The sequence below is a fragment of the Protopterus annectens genome, chromosome 5.part0, assembly GCF_019279795.1.
Source record: "Protopterus annectens isolate FY-2018-M chromosome 5.part0, PAN1.0, whole genome shotgun sequence".
In the NCBI taxonomy this organism is placed as follows: Eukaryota; Metazoa; Chordata; order Ceratodontiformes; family Protopteridae; genus Protopterus; species Protopterus annectens.
In genome coordinates this window covers 451,207,048-451,223,635 of record NC_056735.1, presented here as the reverse complement: position 1 = coordinate 451,223,635, position 16,588 = coordinate 451,207,048, and the positions used below count along the sequence as shown (strand labels likewise).

The 16,588-nt window shown below is 42.6% G+C and overlaps 1 protein-coding gene across 3 annotated transcripts in view; it reads right to left on the bottom strand.

The window, feature by feature from the left end:
• Window positions 1-16,588, bottom strand: part of GK (glycerol kinase) — a 609,816-nt gene that overhangs the window by 48,192 nt on the left and 545,036 nt on the right. The gene's annotated exons all lie outside the window — the stretch shown is intronic.

Below are 16,588 nucleotides of genomic sequence, written 5' to 3'. Positions count from 1 at the left end.
GAGTAAAAACAAAGGCCAATTTATTTGCTTAAAGACCCATCCAGTCTCCTGTAGAAGTCCAAATTCTAGAGTACAGTCATGGTGTTCCACAGGGCTCTGTCCTAGGCCCTAGCTTGATTAGGTTGTATCTTTCAGATCTGTCTTTCATCTGAGGTGTTCTATTGTCTGTGTGCAGATGACTTAAAAAATGATTAAACTGATTATATCCGTTACCAAAAGGTCATCCTGTGCAGAGAACTTCACTAAATTGACCATTTGAGCACAAAAGAAAATTATTCTCATAAATAGTTCAGAACCTAAGCATATGAGATTTGGGAGACATATGCTGAATGGTGAATATTTAATATAGTGCACAGTGATTGAAGCTGTAGATTCAGTTAATGATCTGGGCATATGGATAGATCCAGCTTAACCGTTTTCCAAATAGCATTCTGTACTTGACACCTCCAAGAAATGCAGTATTCCCTCTCAATACTTGTATTTTATATTAGATAAGGTGACTTTCACGAAGACAGGCGCTCTACATATTCTTGCACTTTTCCATTACAACGACCGACTGAAATCAGCCCACTAAGAAAAGCTGGGAAATGAACAGTGTTAGGCCTTCAGGGATGGGTAGAGTGCAAAAGCAAAGACCATTTTCATTGCAGACCATGTGAAATGCAAAGTTTTTGTAGGTAGTAAGCAAAGCAGTAGACCTTTGAGGGAGACCTCATTTTGGAAGTAATGACTTGTACTTACTGTGATGACAAAGTTAACAGTATCACTGGAATTGTAAAAGGCAGGCCTGCAACTGAATCAATGACCAAGAGTACAAATCATCAATGGTGCTTACAGCAGTGTTTTCAATGACTGTACTGAAGCCAAATCCCTTGATGCTGTCACATGGGAAATGTGCGTCAATGACAAACCTGTCCTAATGGACATTACTAATGAAAGGTTTATTGGAACCAGTGATGCAAATGTGACCAGATTGTTGATTCCAACTAGAGAAACAACAAGCAAGGACACCTCCTTCAATGCTGGGGAAGCCTATCCCTGTCAATGCCAAAGTCACTGACAGCTCCCAAGATGCTTTTGTTAGCACAATCTTCAAAAAAGTCTACTCCCTTTATTCTGCAATTAAGGTTATGATGGAAGAAAGTGGGCTACACACAGACAGTCTGTCTCACTCCTTAGAATGATGTTGGTCCTTCTTGCCAATGATATGTCTTGGATATTGAATGAGAAATTATCCCTTCTTCCTGGAAGAAATAAGAAATATCTTCTTTTTCAGATACATGTAGGTATTTCTTCACCCATCAACATCAGAAAGGCACACAAGGAACTGAACTGGGTCCTCTAACAGCTTTAGAAATCTTCAAAAGAACCATCTGCTGATAGGAAAAGTAGGCATTTGAATATCCTTCTGATTCCAGTTCATGTAAAATAATCCAGCTCTGTAACAAGTCATTATGTATGAGCACTAGACCTAGCAGTAAACCCAAAGTACTGAGTATAAACAAGACAGTGCAAACAATGGAGAAGAAAAAGAGAGAGAGAGACAGACATAGACAAACATCACAAGTCTGGCAGTTTGGTGAACAGGATTAAGGTGCAAATGACTTTGATCCTGCAGACCACGGTTCAATGCTGTCTGTCTCTAGTTGCTTGGTGTGTGACTTTCAGCAAGTCACTTAACCAAACAGCTCACTTGACTCACAAATAAAAACAAGACATGTGCAAAAAGGTTTACATAATTAAGAAAGTAATACAATAAAAAGCAAAGCAGCCTCTTTACATAAAGCAGTATCATGAATGCATATTTTGAAGTTTGTAAATCAGACATATGAAATAAATGGCAGTGAAAATTTAAGCCAAGTTCACAGAAAGTCAAAGGTGTAGCATGGAAGATCAGGAATAAGCAGTACTGAAAAGCTTAGCTTTGCAGCGCACAACTATTACTGGAGATTTTAACAGACTGACTTGACTGAAGTGTTCTGGCTTTACAGTGTTAGATGGGTACATAATCTTCAAAGAAAGTACCTGGCTCTGACAAGTATTTTTACATAAGCAAGGGTGAGTAATGACATGCAACCCGAGCTGTGATTGGCTCAACCTTTATGTATGCAAACCAGCAACAGCTGCAGTGTGCCTATGCCAACCAAAATCTGAAGTCACAAAGGCTCTTCACCTTACAGAAAAATAATGAAAATCCAAAAAAGATAGATGAATAATCGTTCAAACTCCAATACACATTTTACTTAATTCAGGATTGGAGGGGCAACAACAGCCAATCTCGGCCCTCAGTGAAAATAAGGCAGAGATATTAATTTTGGACAGCATTCCAGTCTATTGAAAGATGTGCATGTGTATATATACACACACAAACATATAGGTTCATAGGTTGGTACTAGGCTATCGGCCCTAGGGCCTACACAAGCCTAACCATAACAATTCCCTGGATATTTCTTCTTGCAATATTTACTTCTCTGGACCCCTGTCTAACAGGGCGACTGACGTGATTCCCGGGGTGAATTTCCTATTTCCCATCCAATCGTCAAGGTTCCCTGTGAAGAGCACCAAATGGCGCTATGGGGAGTCTCTGGGTCAGGAACCAATCCCTCCAGCATGTTTTGTTCATTGTGATAAGGTTTAGATCCCTGGAGCGTGTGGCTCTGAGGGATTAGGATTTCTTTAAGTGGAGCATGTCCAACAACTCAGGGTTTGACATGGCCTTGTATGTTAAGCAGAGATCACCTCTGAGTAGACAATATACCACAGAGTATAGCTGGAGTTTTTTTTAGACGTCAGTATAGGGCATCTGCTTTAGGCCTGTGATTCGTTTAGTGAGGTATTTCTTTGTCCTTTCCAGCTGTTGCAGATGTCTTGTGAGGTACATACCAAACGGGGCGTTGTACTCTATAATGGGTCTAATGAGGGATGAGTACAGTGGGACAATGACCTCCTTTTTTCTGGATGAAAAGCCCTTAATGATGAGGTGTGCCACATAGAAGGATTTCCTGACTGTTGTGGCGATGTGGTTATCGAAGGTGAGACCACTGTCCACCTGTGTCCCTAAGTCTCTTATCACACTTTCGGTGTTTAGTGTATTGCCACCTATGTGGTAATTCATGGATACATATTTTTTCCCAAAGGGGATAACTATACATTTTTTGGCATTAAGCTTGAGCCCATGGCTCTGGCACCAAGCATCTGTTTCTGTAAGGCCCTTTTGTAGAATATCCACATCATTTGGGGATTCAATAATGGCTCCCGGTTGCAGTCATTTGCGAACTTTGTTAGCCAGAGACCCTTAGTGTTGGCCTGTACTTCAGAGAAGTAGATGCCAAACAAGAGCGGTCCCAGGACTGAACCTGAGGTACACCACTTGTCACTTGTCTGGAGTTGGATTTGGAGTCGGCTACTTTTACAGTCTGGGTTCTATCAGTAAGCCAGTTGGCAACCCGGATTTATATCCAGCTTAGTAAGTTTATCTATGATTCCAGAGTGGGGGATGGTGTTGAAGGCCTTGGCGAGGTCCAGATAGGCTGTGTGGTCTGCCTTACCCTCGTCTACAGCTCTGGAGACTGATTTGAAGAAGTCAGTCAGGTTCAGGAGACAAGATTGGCTCTTCAAGAACCCAAACTGGGTGGGGTCCAGTGTTTGAAGGTTGTCAATGTCTTTGTTTATAAGTTCCATGATAATGCGTTCCATGCCTTTGCAGATCAGGCTCGTCAGACTGATGGGACGGTAGTTCCCGGGATCCCCCTTGTGGAGTGGGATAACTGTAGCTCTGCGCCACTTAGTGGGCATGAAGCCTGAGATGAGGCTATGATTAAACATGACGCTTAGGTAAGGTGCCAGTTCATTTTGTAGTTCATGTAGTACACAGCCCGGGATGTCATCTGGTCCCATGGATGCTGTATTCTTAGCTTTGGAGAGTGCAGTTTCTACCTCTGTGGCAGTGATTACTGGAATTTGGCAATCATTTGGTATTGAGATGGGCCCTTTAGGGGGGTGAGAGGAGGGTGAAGTTTGCACTAAATCGATCTGCCAGGATACTGGCAATATCCTTGGGATCAGTATATTTAATGCCATTCTGTTGTAGCTCAGAGCATATCAGAGCATTGCCATTTAAATTTTTGACATAACTATAGAATGCCTTGTGGTGGTCTTTGGAATTCTTGGCAATTTTATTTTCGTAACTAGCTTTGGAGGATTTTATGAGGGATCTCAGCTTCTTACTGAGGGTGGTAAGGGGGGTTTTTGCATCCTGGGATTTTCCTCTTTTCTGCAACAGTTTCTTTCTTCTGTTGTATAATTTCTGTTGTCTAGTTTGTTTATGGCAGAGGACCACCAGATTGGCTTCCCTTTTTGGAGGAGAGTGTCTTGGTTCTATTTGGGATGGCACGATTCATGCACGAGTGGATGTGCTCGTACAGCGCCTTAGTGTAGGATTCAGCAGTCAAACTTTCAGCTCCCATCTGCATGGGTGTCATGAAGTTGGTTACTTCTGACTTGAGTGGCATGAAGTTGGCTTTGGAGAAGTTTTTTACGGAGGTTTCCTTACTGGGGGGTGGGGGTGGGATGTGGATGTCAAGGGTAATTTGCTTATGGTCAGACCTAACCAATGAAGGGGCATCTATCTTCCATGTTGGTAATGACCAGGTCTAGGATACTGGAGCCCCTGGTGGAACAATGGATTAGTTGATCCAGGGAGTTGGAGTTTATGAATTCCAAGAACTGTTGGGAAAAGGCGTTGGTACCCGAGTAGTTTTCCCAGTTAATGGCAGGGTAGTTGAACTCGCCCAGTATTAGGGTGTTTGGCTGTATCTTAATATTGTCCAGTATGTTTAGAAAGGTGTAGTGAGAATCTTGGGGCATGGTGGGGGATCTGTAGCAAGCTACAATTTGGACTGCAGTCTTACCTAGTGTTAATTGCACCTAGTGTTAGTTGCACATGGGGAATTTCAGATGCATTGTGTTGGGCGACTAGCCTGGAGGTGTGAATATCCTTGGTGAATATGGACTTACGTTTAGTACTAGTACTTGGTTGAAGTGTGGTAAGAGTTGTAGCCTGGTACTGCAGGGGTGCTCTCTGGAGCCTTGAACTGGGTCTCAGTTACTGCACAGATATCGATGTTCTCCATTTTTAGGAGCGCCTCGAGAGTGCATTTTGAGGTTTAGACTTATAGCATTGAGTAGCATTACCTTCAGTTTTGCATGCTTGTATCTGTTACGGTGGTGGTTTTGTCCTTTGAACCTTGCCTAAAAAAGGCACTATAGGGGTGGCGAGAGCTTTAGCCAGTAACCTGAATCCCAGAGGTGACAAGTGCAGACCATCTCTGGCAAAGCATCGTGGTTTGTCGATGTCGTCCCAGGCAGACAGATACTGGATCCCCTTTGAATGACACCTGAAGCTTAGCCAATTGTTGAAGTCAATCATTTTGTCCTTATACTGTGGTATCATTCTGGGCGAAGGCAGGATGCTACTCAGGGCTACCTGAGCCACATGATCTGAGAGCTCTTCCATGTCTCTTTTCATGTAGTCCAGGGAGATATGCCTCAAGTCATTCACTCCAACATGGACAATGACAGAGTCATACTTGTACTTGTTGTGGAGTGACTTGAGTGCATGCATTATGTGGCGGATCCTGGCACCCGACAGGCAGCTAAAGTACAGTTTTGTACCTACCATAAATGTAGATGTTCGAAGATCCACATTGCTGCAGTCCTAACACTTGGGTAGTCCGCTGTCCCTCATTCGGCCCGAATATCAGAGCATAAGGCAACTGACATCAGAGCGTCAGGGTACAAATGCGCATGACCGACGTCATATCCTCAGTCTTTTCTTGCCCCAGATGTCAGAAGACCCTAAAAAGAAAGGTCCAAACCCAAAGACCACAACTAAACAAATAGCTAGTCTAACACCAAAAATATGTATAATATATACAATATATACAAAATGCAAAATACCAAATGCAGTTTACCTCAGATGGATAACCCAACCCACACAACCACCTCAACAACAGAGGGGAAGGAGGGAGGGTAAATTGGACTGCAGCAATGTGGATCTTGAACATCTACATTTATGGTAGGTACAAAACTGTACTATGTTCTTCATCTCACATTGCTGCAGTCCTAACACTTGGGTAGAATCCCAAAGCAGAGGTAAGGGAGGATGGCTAAACTATAATGAAGCAGGAGCTGCCAAAATGCCCTGCAACAGCAGTGGCAAAACCAGCCCTAGATTTAGAGTACAATGGAAGGTGGTAATGCTTAGAGAAGGTATGCACTGAACTCCAAGTGGCTGCCTCCAAAATATCCTTAGTAGCCACCCCCCTCAAAAAAGCTGTTGAAGTGGCAGTAGCCCTAGTGGAATGAGGTCTAATCCCAGCTGGAATATCTTTGCCATGATGGGAATAACAGAAAGCAATGCAAAATCCAATCCACTTTGAAATAGTTTGTTTTGACACAGGCTTGCCCTGAGAGCACAAAGCAAAAGAAACTAATAATTGCTAAGATTGTCTGAACCCTTTAGTTCTGTCCAAATAATATCGCAACTGCCTGTGAACATCCAAGGTGTGCAAAATCTTTTCCCCTTTAGTTTGGGGATTTGCATAAAAAGTAGGCAAATGAATAGTTTGGTTTAAAGCCACACTAGAAACCAGTTTAGGCATGAAGGAGGGATTGGTACGTAAAGATACCCTATCCTTGTGAAAAATTAAGAAAGGCTCAACTGCCATAAGGGCCTGTAATTCAGAAACCCTTCTTGCAGAAGTAATGGCCAACAAAAAAGCAGTCTTCCATGACAAATATTTCAACTTAGCAGTAGCTGCAGGCTCAAAAGGTTGTAGAGTGAGTTTCTCCAACACAAAATTGAGATCCCAAGCAGGAGTAGGAGCTCTTAGGTGGGGTCTTATATTCTTTGCCCCTCTGAGAAATTGCTTGAATAAAGGATGAGAAAACAATGGTGGGTCACAATCGTAGTGAGCTGAAATTGCTGCAGCATGAATCTTAATAGAAAAGGACAAACCTTTGTCCAATAACTCAGTAAGATATTGAAGAGCCACACTTAAATCAGGCTCAGAAACATCCAAATCCTTAGCTGCACTCCAAAATAAAAATCTCTTCCATTTATCTGCGTACACTTTCCTTGTACTAGGCCTTCTAGCTTCCAAAATCACATTCAAAACTTGTTGTGGAAGTTGAGACCCTCTATGGTTTAAAACAGAATATGCCATGCTGTTAGGTGAAGAGAGTGAAGTTTGACATTCAGCAAATGACTGTCCTCCTGGGACAACAGATGTGGAATCAAAGGCAAAGGCCATGGAGGCTTTCTTACTAGACTTCTCAGTAGTGGATACCAGTGCTGTCGAGGCCAATCTGGAGCTATCAAAATCATCCTTGGCTTGTCCTGTCTGACCTTCAGAAGTACCTTTGGGAGGAGGCAGAGGTGGAAAGGCATACACATGAAGATTTTTCCAACTGAACATCCACTTTCCAAGCTGTGTGATGAAACCTTTGTGCAAAACTTTGGCAGCTGGTTGTTTAGTGGAGAAGCGAACAGATCTATGTCTGGAGTTCCCCAGGACACTGTCAGTTTCTGAAATACATGAAGATCCAGTTTCCACTCGTGGGGATCCATGATTTGTCTGCTTAACACATCTGCTAAGGAGTTCTGTGCTCGGCAGAAACCTTGCCTGAAGACTTAGTTGTAAACTGAGAGCAGTCTCCCACAAAATCATTGCTTGCCTGCATAGAGGATAAGAATGTGTTCCCCTTGCTTGTTGATGTACCACATGACAGTTGTGTTGTCTGTTAGAATCAACACCTGCCCTGGAAGAAGTAAATCCTTGAAAGCTATTAATGCAAACTGGACTGCTAACATCTCCTTCATGTTGATATGTAGATGTTGTAGTCTGGCAGGCCACTTGTCTTGTATCCACTTTCCATTTAGATGAGCTCCCAAGCTATGTCTGAGGCATCTGTCGTTAAAATCTGACTCGCCTCTGGCGGGTCACAGAGAGTCCCTTGTTTAGGTGACATTCCTGAGCCCACCACAAAAATTCCTTTTGAATGCAAGGTATTATTTGAATGACAGTGTCCAGATCCTGGCAGTGCTGTGTCCATACATTTTGAGATACCATTGTAGCTTCCTCATATGCAGTTTGGCATTGGGAAGCACCAGAATACAAGATGCCATGAACCCTAAGGCTTGAAGGACTGTCCTTGCAGTCAGCCCGGACTGATGAGAAAGTTGATGGAAGTAAAGGGATAGACTCTTTTGTTTGTCCGGGGTTAAAAGGCCATCTGGGATGCTGTATTCAGTCTCACACCCAGAAAGCACATGTCTTGAGAGGGTACTAGACTGGACTTTATTTCGTTCACAGAATACCCCAGGCATCTTAGCACTGCTATCACATATTCCAGATGATGAAGAAGCTCTTCCCTTCCTTGAGCCAGAATCAGGCAGTCGTCCAAATAAGGATAGATCTGTATTCCTTTTAGCCTGAAGAAAGCTATCACTGGAGCCAGAACTTTTGTGAACACTCTGCAGTAGATAAGCCAAAGGGCAATGCAGAGAACTGATAATGAGAAGTCCCAGCGCAGATACTTCCTGCAACTCAGTCTGATAGGAACATGAAGGTAAGCCTCCTTGAGATCCAAAGTTACCATCCAATGATCTTTGCCCAGCAGAGGTAAAAGCTGCTGCAACGTCAACATTTTGAACTTGGGAATGTCCAGATAAGTGTTGAGGATAGACAAATCCAAAATTGGTCTCCACGTGTTCCCCTTCTTTGGGACTAGGAACAGGCGAGAATAAAATCCTAGGCCCCTTTCTGTCAAAGGAACCGGCTGAATGGCCCCTATTTGGAGTAGCAGTGAAATTTGCTTGTGAGCCTCTATTCTTTGTTGAGGAGGAATGTCTGGCATGCCTTTGAAAGGAGGCAAGGTATGGAAATAAAACCTGTAACCGTGATGTATGATATCCAGTACCCATTTGTCTTGGGTAATCGAACTCCAATTTTCTCTGAAAAGTGCCAACCTTCCTCCCAAAGGTGCTGCCAGGCGAGAAGGTTCTGGCAGCTGAAAAGGTAGGTCATTGGGTCTGTTTACGAAAGGACTGACCCCTGGCCTCACTTGAAGACTGTGCAGGAGAACTTCCTGTTCTGGGCCTGAAAGAGCCCTGACCTCTGCCCCTGCCACGTCTAGATCTACCCTAGACTCGGAATCATAAGAAGGATATGTCCACCCTTTAGTAGGCCAATTTCTACTAAACTTTGGAGGCTGAACCTGTAAAAAATCTTTAACAGTCTGCATAGACTTAGCCTTATCTTCCATCTTCTTTAAAACTGCCTCAACAGGAGAACCAAACAAGACATCAGATTGCAAAGGGGCATCCAAAATCCTAGTTTTAACATGGTCGGATAAATTTTGATCCCTCAGCCAGGCATGCCTGCGAAGAACTGACCCAGTGGCAGCCACCCTAGACGAGGGCTGTACAGCATCAAAACCACATTGCAAAGAATGCTTACCCACCTGCTGAGAAACATGCACTAAATCTTGTAACTCTTTACAGTCAATACCTTCTGCTAGGGCATTAACCTTAGATTTCAACAGAGAAAGGAGATAATTTTGATATTTCAACATGTGAAACTGGCAATTCAAAGCTCTCATGGCTAGAGTGGAAGAAGTATAAACTTTCTTTCCCCATCTATCCAAGGCCCTGGCCTCTTTATCTGCAGGAACGACAACGATTTTGACAACAGAAGCCTTAACACTGGCCCCCCCTGGCTGGGTTTTTCCTGGTCTGCCCTAGGACTCTTAAGATACTTATGAGCTTCAGCACCCCTGTAATACTCTATCCGGTTTAACAGGAGCAGGAGGCAAAGAATCAGGATTAAGAGCCCTCCCGCAAACACATCTTCCACCACATTCAGAACAGGAGGAACAGCTAAAGGCCTATGGGGTAAAAAAAAAATTCCTAAGCCCTTTCCTCTGGAATCAGAGAAATCCTGACCTTCCCATTTAAAATGCTCTCTCATGGAGTGAAGGGTCTCTGAAAAGAAAAATCCTCAGGAGGAGAAGCAGAAGGAGTAGAATCATCCATATCAGAATCAGAATAATGAGAATACTCCTGCAAGTCTTCAGCTGAAGACTCAGACACATCGAAGCCTGCTCATAATCCCCAACACAGGTTCCATCCTAGGCCTCTTATCAGGAGGAGGCATAGAGCCCCTAATTAAAGAAATTAAATCCTCTGCCATTTTGAGCATGTGCTTCTTGGGCACAGCACCTGAAGAACTGGGAGAGACACAGCTGAGAGGCCTCTAGGGAGAAGCCACGAAGCTAAACTAGGCCTGCCTCTGGGAAGCCTTGGCAGCAGAAAGAGGGGCCTAGGCCCTTAGTAGAGGGGAGTACAGTTACTTGAGAAGCCCCTAGCTGCCCTGCCTCCTGGGAGGCCACATCCTGTAAAATCAGAGTTTCTCCTGGGTCTCCAGAGGCCTCCGTCGGAACCACGGTTCCACTGACACCTCTAAAGAACTGGCGTCGTTTTCGCCGGATCTCCTCTAACCTAGGTTTTAACCTTGTCCTTGCGCTTCTCTGAGGAAGCCGCGCCGAGCAGCATCGGGGGCATTTTATATTTACACCCCTTCCCAAAGACCAACCTTGCACAATCCAACCTCCAGCTTTATAGTCGTTTAAAAAACTAGCACAAAAAAGGGGCAAAACAACGTCGTGCTCAGGTCCTAAACAAGGTATACACAAACTATGATAATCTCTATACGGTATCTGTTTCCCACAAGAAAAACAGTTAATCACTTTTTCTGAGATCCGGTAAACCACTGAGGCAAGAAAAACCAAAATATTCCCCAACGGGTACTTAACCAACTCTGACTTCTCTGAAACTCCGAAATGAAAAAATTTCAAGAACCGAAGCGGCACTTGCAATACTGCTTCTGCATCGGACCATGTGGCAAAAGACAGAGGATATGACGTCGGTCATGCGTGTCAGTGTGCGCGCCCTGACCGACGTCAGCCTTATGCTCTGATATTCGGGCCGAATGAGGGACAGCGGACTACCCAAGTGTTAGGACTGCAGCAATGTGAGATGAAGAACATCTATAATTTTCTGCTTGTTTAGCCTGGTAAGTGGGACATCAGTGTGCCTGACTATAGAGTCACCTATGACTAAAGTTTTGGGTACATTGTCTTGCTTTAAGGGCTGTTGGGTGGCACACTGGTGTTGTGAGCTATGTGTCACTTTGGTTGTGACAGGTGTTTGTTTGCGTTTCAGCTTTGGAGGTCCTTGTTGCTTGGGCAGGTTAATGTTAAGGGCCTCTGCATATTTGAGTTTAGTGCTGCTATGTGTGGGTGTTGATGGTGTAGGTTTTGAAGAGCTATGTGTTGCTTGAGGTGTAGTGCAGGTATTAACCTTCTCCTCTTGACTGTCTAGCACAATCTTGACTGGAGAGAGCTTTGCTTCCAGTTTGGCTATGTAAGTGCATCTCTCGCAGGTTGTAGTGTTGGGTAGTAGGAGAAGATGGCTGTCTGTGTACATGAGGCAATTGCTGCATTGCCCCAGTATGCCCAGATTCACCAGGTGGACAGGAGAAATCACTGGAAGCTATCCCTTGGACATGCCTGTTTAGGTGCTTTTTTGTAAAGTACAAGAGCTGTTTCCTTGTCCCGTGGTGGTGGTGCTGCGGTAGCGTTGTCACCTCCCAGTATGTCGCTGTCCGGTTTGATTCTCAGCTAGAGCGTCTTCTGCATGGAGACATGCGTGAATGGGTGTACCTTTGTTGAAGGTTGTGCGTCAGGGCTGGTAACTCGGCACGTAAAAATCAACTACCAATCATTAGCGGACCGGAGTTCCGCTGTGACGACCACTAACCGGGAAAAGCCGAAAGACACACCAACAAGAGCTGTTTTCCCTTACCTTTGCAAGGTACTTTGCAATTATAGGCTTAGTGCCTACGATTAATTTCTCCTTATTAACAAGGAGCGTTGGGTGCTTGTATCAGTTTAAGGCTTCCTGGTGCTTTCCAGCAGGTTCTAGAGCAAGTGCTAGTCACAGAGGTTCAGATTTTAGTGCTACTACTGAGAAACAAGCTAGTTCTAAGGGAGAATTTGAAGAGCAGACTGTCTGGCGCCTGGAATAACTGTAGCCCGGCGATGCTGCACAAAGCAAAAAATGTGCAAACGTGTGTTTTTAAGCCAGAAAGTTGAAAGGGATAGAAATCAGCCCAAAATGGCTAAAATTATAATTTCAGAGCTGGAAACCACTCCCCCAGTGTCAGACAGGCAGTACAATGCTCACCACTCCCACTGGTAAGCAGTAGGACTTCTCTCTACCACAGCAAGGTCAGAATAGTTCTGAACACAGAAAATAAAGTCCTGAAACCAGTAAAGTCTGGGATCTGGACTATACTAGCTAGGAAAGGTGGGAAACAAGCATAACAAGATAGGTTTTTTTTGTTAAAACAGGCTAAACAATGCAGTAATACACTAAATAAACACAGAAAAGGCTAACACACTTGAGTGTGTAGCCCTAAACAGTAAATACAATTAAAACTCTACAAAATTAACAATTTAAAACTTTTTAAATGAAGCAAGGCAAGTGCACAACTGAAAAACATTTAATACAGTAGAATAAGTAGCTAGTCTACATATGCAGAAAAGTCTATATATACAGAAAAGCAGCTAAAACACACAAACAATTCAGATGCAGTGCAACCTAGAGCACTTGAGTTGTAGCAATATTAAGGCAAATACAGTTTTAATAAATGCAACAAAATATACTCATATTTCCAAAATGTTTGAGGAGGACAGTCAGAACACAAGGATATTCAGGCAAATGTATTATCTTTTTTAGAAAGGGAGAAAGGAGGAACAGAAGGAAATTCTCTCTGTATTAGGTAGAATGAGCTAATGACACTAGACTGGGAGGAGAGTCCAAGATCAAATTTAGAGTAGGGGTGGGCAACTGCAAACCCAGCAGGTATAAAGACAAGATGTCAATAGGGAGAGTGGGTGGGAGAAAACACTATAGAAATGTTTATCACAAGTGAGCCAATATATATGAAATACAGTACAAGTATGCAGTATACAATACAATTGCTATAAATATCTAAAATAAGCAATAAATACTACAAATAAGCACAAAACAGGCTACTTATTGCTATATATCACACACATATATATATATATATATATATTTTTTTTTTACACACACACACACATATATATATATATATATATATATATATATATATGTATGTAGATACACACACACACACTATGCATTGTTAGGCAAATATGAAGGATTATAATTTTACCAGAAATTGTAAAACATCAGTTTCCACTTTTTGGCACCAAGTGAAGAATCACTGGTTTTATTATTTATTCTATTTGTTAATCTGCTAAGCCCTTTAAACACAAATGTGCCTTCGGTGGTGACCCAAGATTCTGGTTATGTGACTTGCTCTGAGTCACACAGTAGGGAAATGAAGGCTGAGGGAATCAAACTCTGAACTACAACAAGCTGTTCATTAACAGTGCACAGCCTTAATGCTCTGCACTAACAGACAATTGTAAAATATAAGTCTCTGTTCCCATCCATCTAGGCTACGAAGTAGAGTCCAACTGCTATAGTGACTCCATGAACATTCTCTGCAATCCATGACATTTACTGGGCAATGGGAGACTAACAGACCTAGTCTTTATTCCACATCACACACACACACACACACACACACACACACACACACACACACACACACACACACACACACACACAAAATGTGCAGTCACCAAGCAACCTACTGCATGTGTTTGAAGGAGGGAGGAAATAGAGTACCTCAGAGAAAATCCACAAAAACACAGGAATGATGTGCAAACTTCATACAAAAGGAACCTCTGCTGAGAATCAAACTGGAGAACCTCTTGGTGTAAGGTGCTAATGCACCATTACACTGCCCCAGTCAATATTACTCTGCAGCAATTACAGTAAACAGGAAAACTGCACCTCTCTGGTTTCCACCATATCATGGAGTCTAATACATGCTCCAACAATCTACCTGGCATGATCAAACCCGGTATCAGAGAACTAGATATGCAGTGCAAAAACAGAGCCATCACCCTCTGTGATCCCTCAGTTAAACCTTATCCAGGCAAAAGGTCAACCTACCACACAGTCCCGATGGAGGGTGAGAGAGACAATTCTGAAGTGGTACAGTCTTTAGTCAAATTACATTGCCATCATAGTCTGTTATCATGCTGATAGGAACTTTTCCTGGCAAAAGGCTAATCCACCATACTGTCCTGACTAAGGAACACAGTATAACAAGGCTTAATAGCTCCATTTGACAGAGTCCTGCACAAACACAGCATTAGGGTATACCACATAGAACAAAAGTCCTTTAATGCAAAGATGATGCCTGAAGTAGGAGACTAAACTGTATCTGAAGGAAGTGGGCAATTCAATAATCTACTGTTTTGGTGAATACTATACTGAACTGTACTATGACACGTTTTGTAGCTGTATTTGCAGTGCTGGATGCTAAGTTGAGCGTACATATTTTGGGTGGTAGCTCTGGGAGATGTGCCTTGGATAGCTGCCATATAAAACCATCTTTGAGATTGGAATGTATAGCCTACTTGTAGTGCTTCATATATGCAGAACCACTGATCAAGTCATAGCATAACCAATGGATGTAAAGTTGGTTATTCTGGAGCACCCTGTAGAAGGTGCCATAGCTTAAACGGCTGCACTCCATGCCATGAAAATCTTTACTACTGGAACCACAACACAATCCACTGCAAGCAGCTGTCCAGCTAGAAATAGTCTATTTTTTTCCAACAGGTGCACGCAACCACTTAGATGCAAAAGAAGACAAGACGATCACATTCTGGGAAATACTATAGTTGTGATAGGTATTCACAGTAAAAGTAGAGGACTGATTTCCTTTCTCTCTCTCTTTTTTTTCTAATCATTTAATATGGAATATGTCAGCTAGATAATGTTCCTTTATTGACACAGACTTCCCAAAACAGTTGGCTGTATAAATGTTACCTTCACTTAGTGTGTGGTGACTCACTGCCAAAAGACAAAGTATGAAAGCTCATGGATTTAGTAAGTGAGCAAAGGTTGTATGCTGACCCCCCCCGAAAAAAAAATCTGATCCATTTACAATAAGCAGGGGCAGAAAAAGATGACCCACAATGAACACCCTTAAACTGGCATCATTGCAGTAATGTGACTGAAAATCTCTCATCTGCTCCTAACATGCTCTTGCCAGACACAAGAAGGCAACCCTTTCAGATGTTTGCAAGGAGGCATAACTTTTTTGACAGGCAAAAAGACCTATCTGAAAGAGTTCCAGTTTCAAAGGGGGCAGACAGCAGCTAAGCTTCCACAGCTTTCCTGCAGTTATAAAAGGCAACATTGACTCTACCTCCTCCTCAAATGAGGACATAAAGCTGTGTATCACTAACAGTTAATCAACACAGCATCCACAGACAAGGGTCTCACTAGACAGAAGGAAGAAGGACACAGTCAGTACTAAATTGACAGAAAGGAAACCAACTGTCTTTTTACAGTAAGTACCTCACATAACCATATAATAATTTTCAGTCCTTTCCATCTTTTCTGGTGCTGAGTGTGTGTACGTAGAGTCTCAAACTAGGAATAAAAAAAGAGAGGAAGAAGCTTTAGCTAACAATGCAGGACCATGGCCATGCCTGCTTCAAAGTATACATTCAGCCTGTAATATTTAATGAAACTGGCAGTTTCAGCATAACTTTGACAGATATTCCTCAAAATAATGCTGTTGAAGCAGTAGCAGCAGGCCTGGTATAATGAGCTCTCAACAAAGTCAAAGCAGGATACTGCACTACTTGTAAGTCAGTTTATTTACTTAGCTGCAACTGCACCAAAGTTGTTCTGAGTGAAACAAACAGTTGATCATATTTTCTAAAGACTTTGATTTCTGAAATTCAGGCCCATGCAAGAAGAGTTCTCAAAATCATCTCCACTGAACTCAGGATATGATCAAAGAGAAAGCCACTGAATCTTCAGTCAGAGTAAAACCCAAGTATTCTCCTTAGACATAAAAGGAGGATTTGATGGTCGAGACTATAGACTATATCTTACTGGAGCAGGATGTAGGGTTTAGAGGCCATAAATGCTTGCAGCTCAAGGATCAGTCCAGCTGAGGTTATAAGCAATAGCAATGCTGTTCTGTAAGTGAAAAACTTCAGACATCATAAAGTAGTTTTAATGAAGGTTTTGTAAGTATACCTAGAACAGATTTGTTCCAAGAAGGACTCAAATCCTTCTATGAAGGTCTCAAATAAGCAAGAAAACAGACTACTATTATTATTATATACATTAGAAAACCTGCAAATTCCTTGCTCTTCTGGCTAATGCCTTTAATTAGAAGCTACACACCACTTAAAGCTATCAATATTTTGCTCAGCTAAACAAAACAAGTATTAAAGGTTGAAATCTTTAGCAGAACGTTGATGCTCACAAGAGAACTTGCTGGTAATTTTGGTAAGGACATCATTGGAAATGATCCAAATAAAGTAAAGAAAAAAA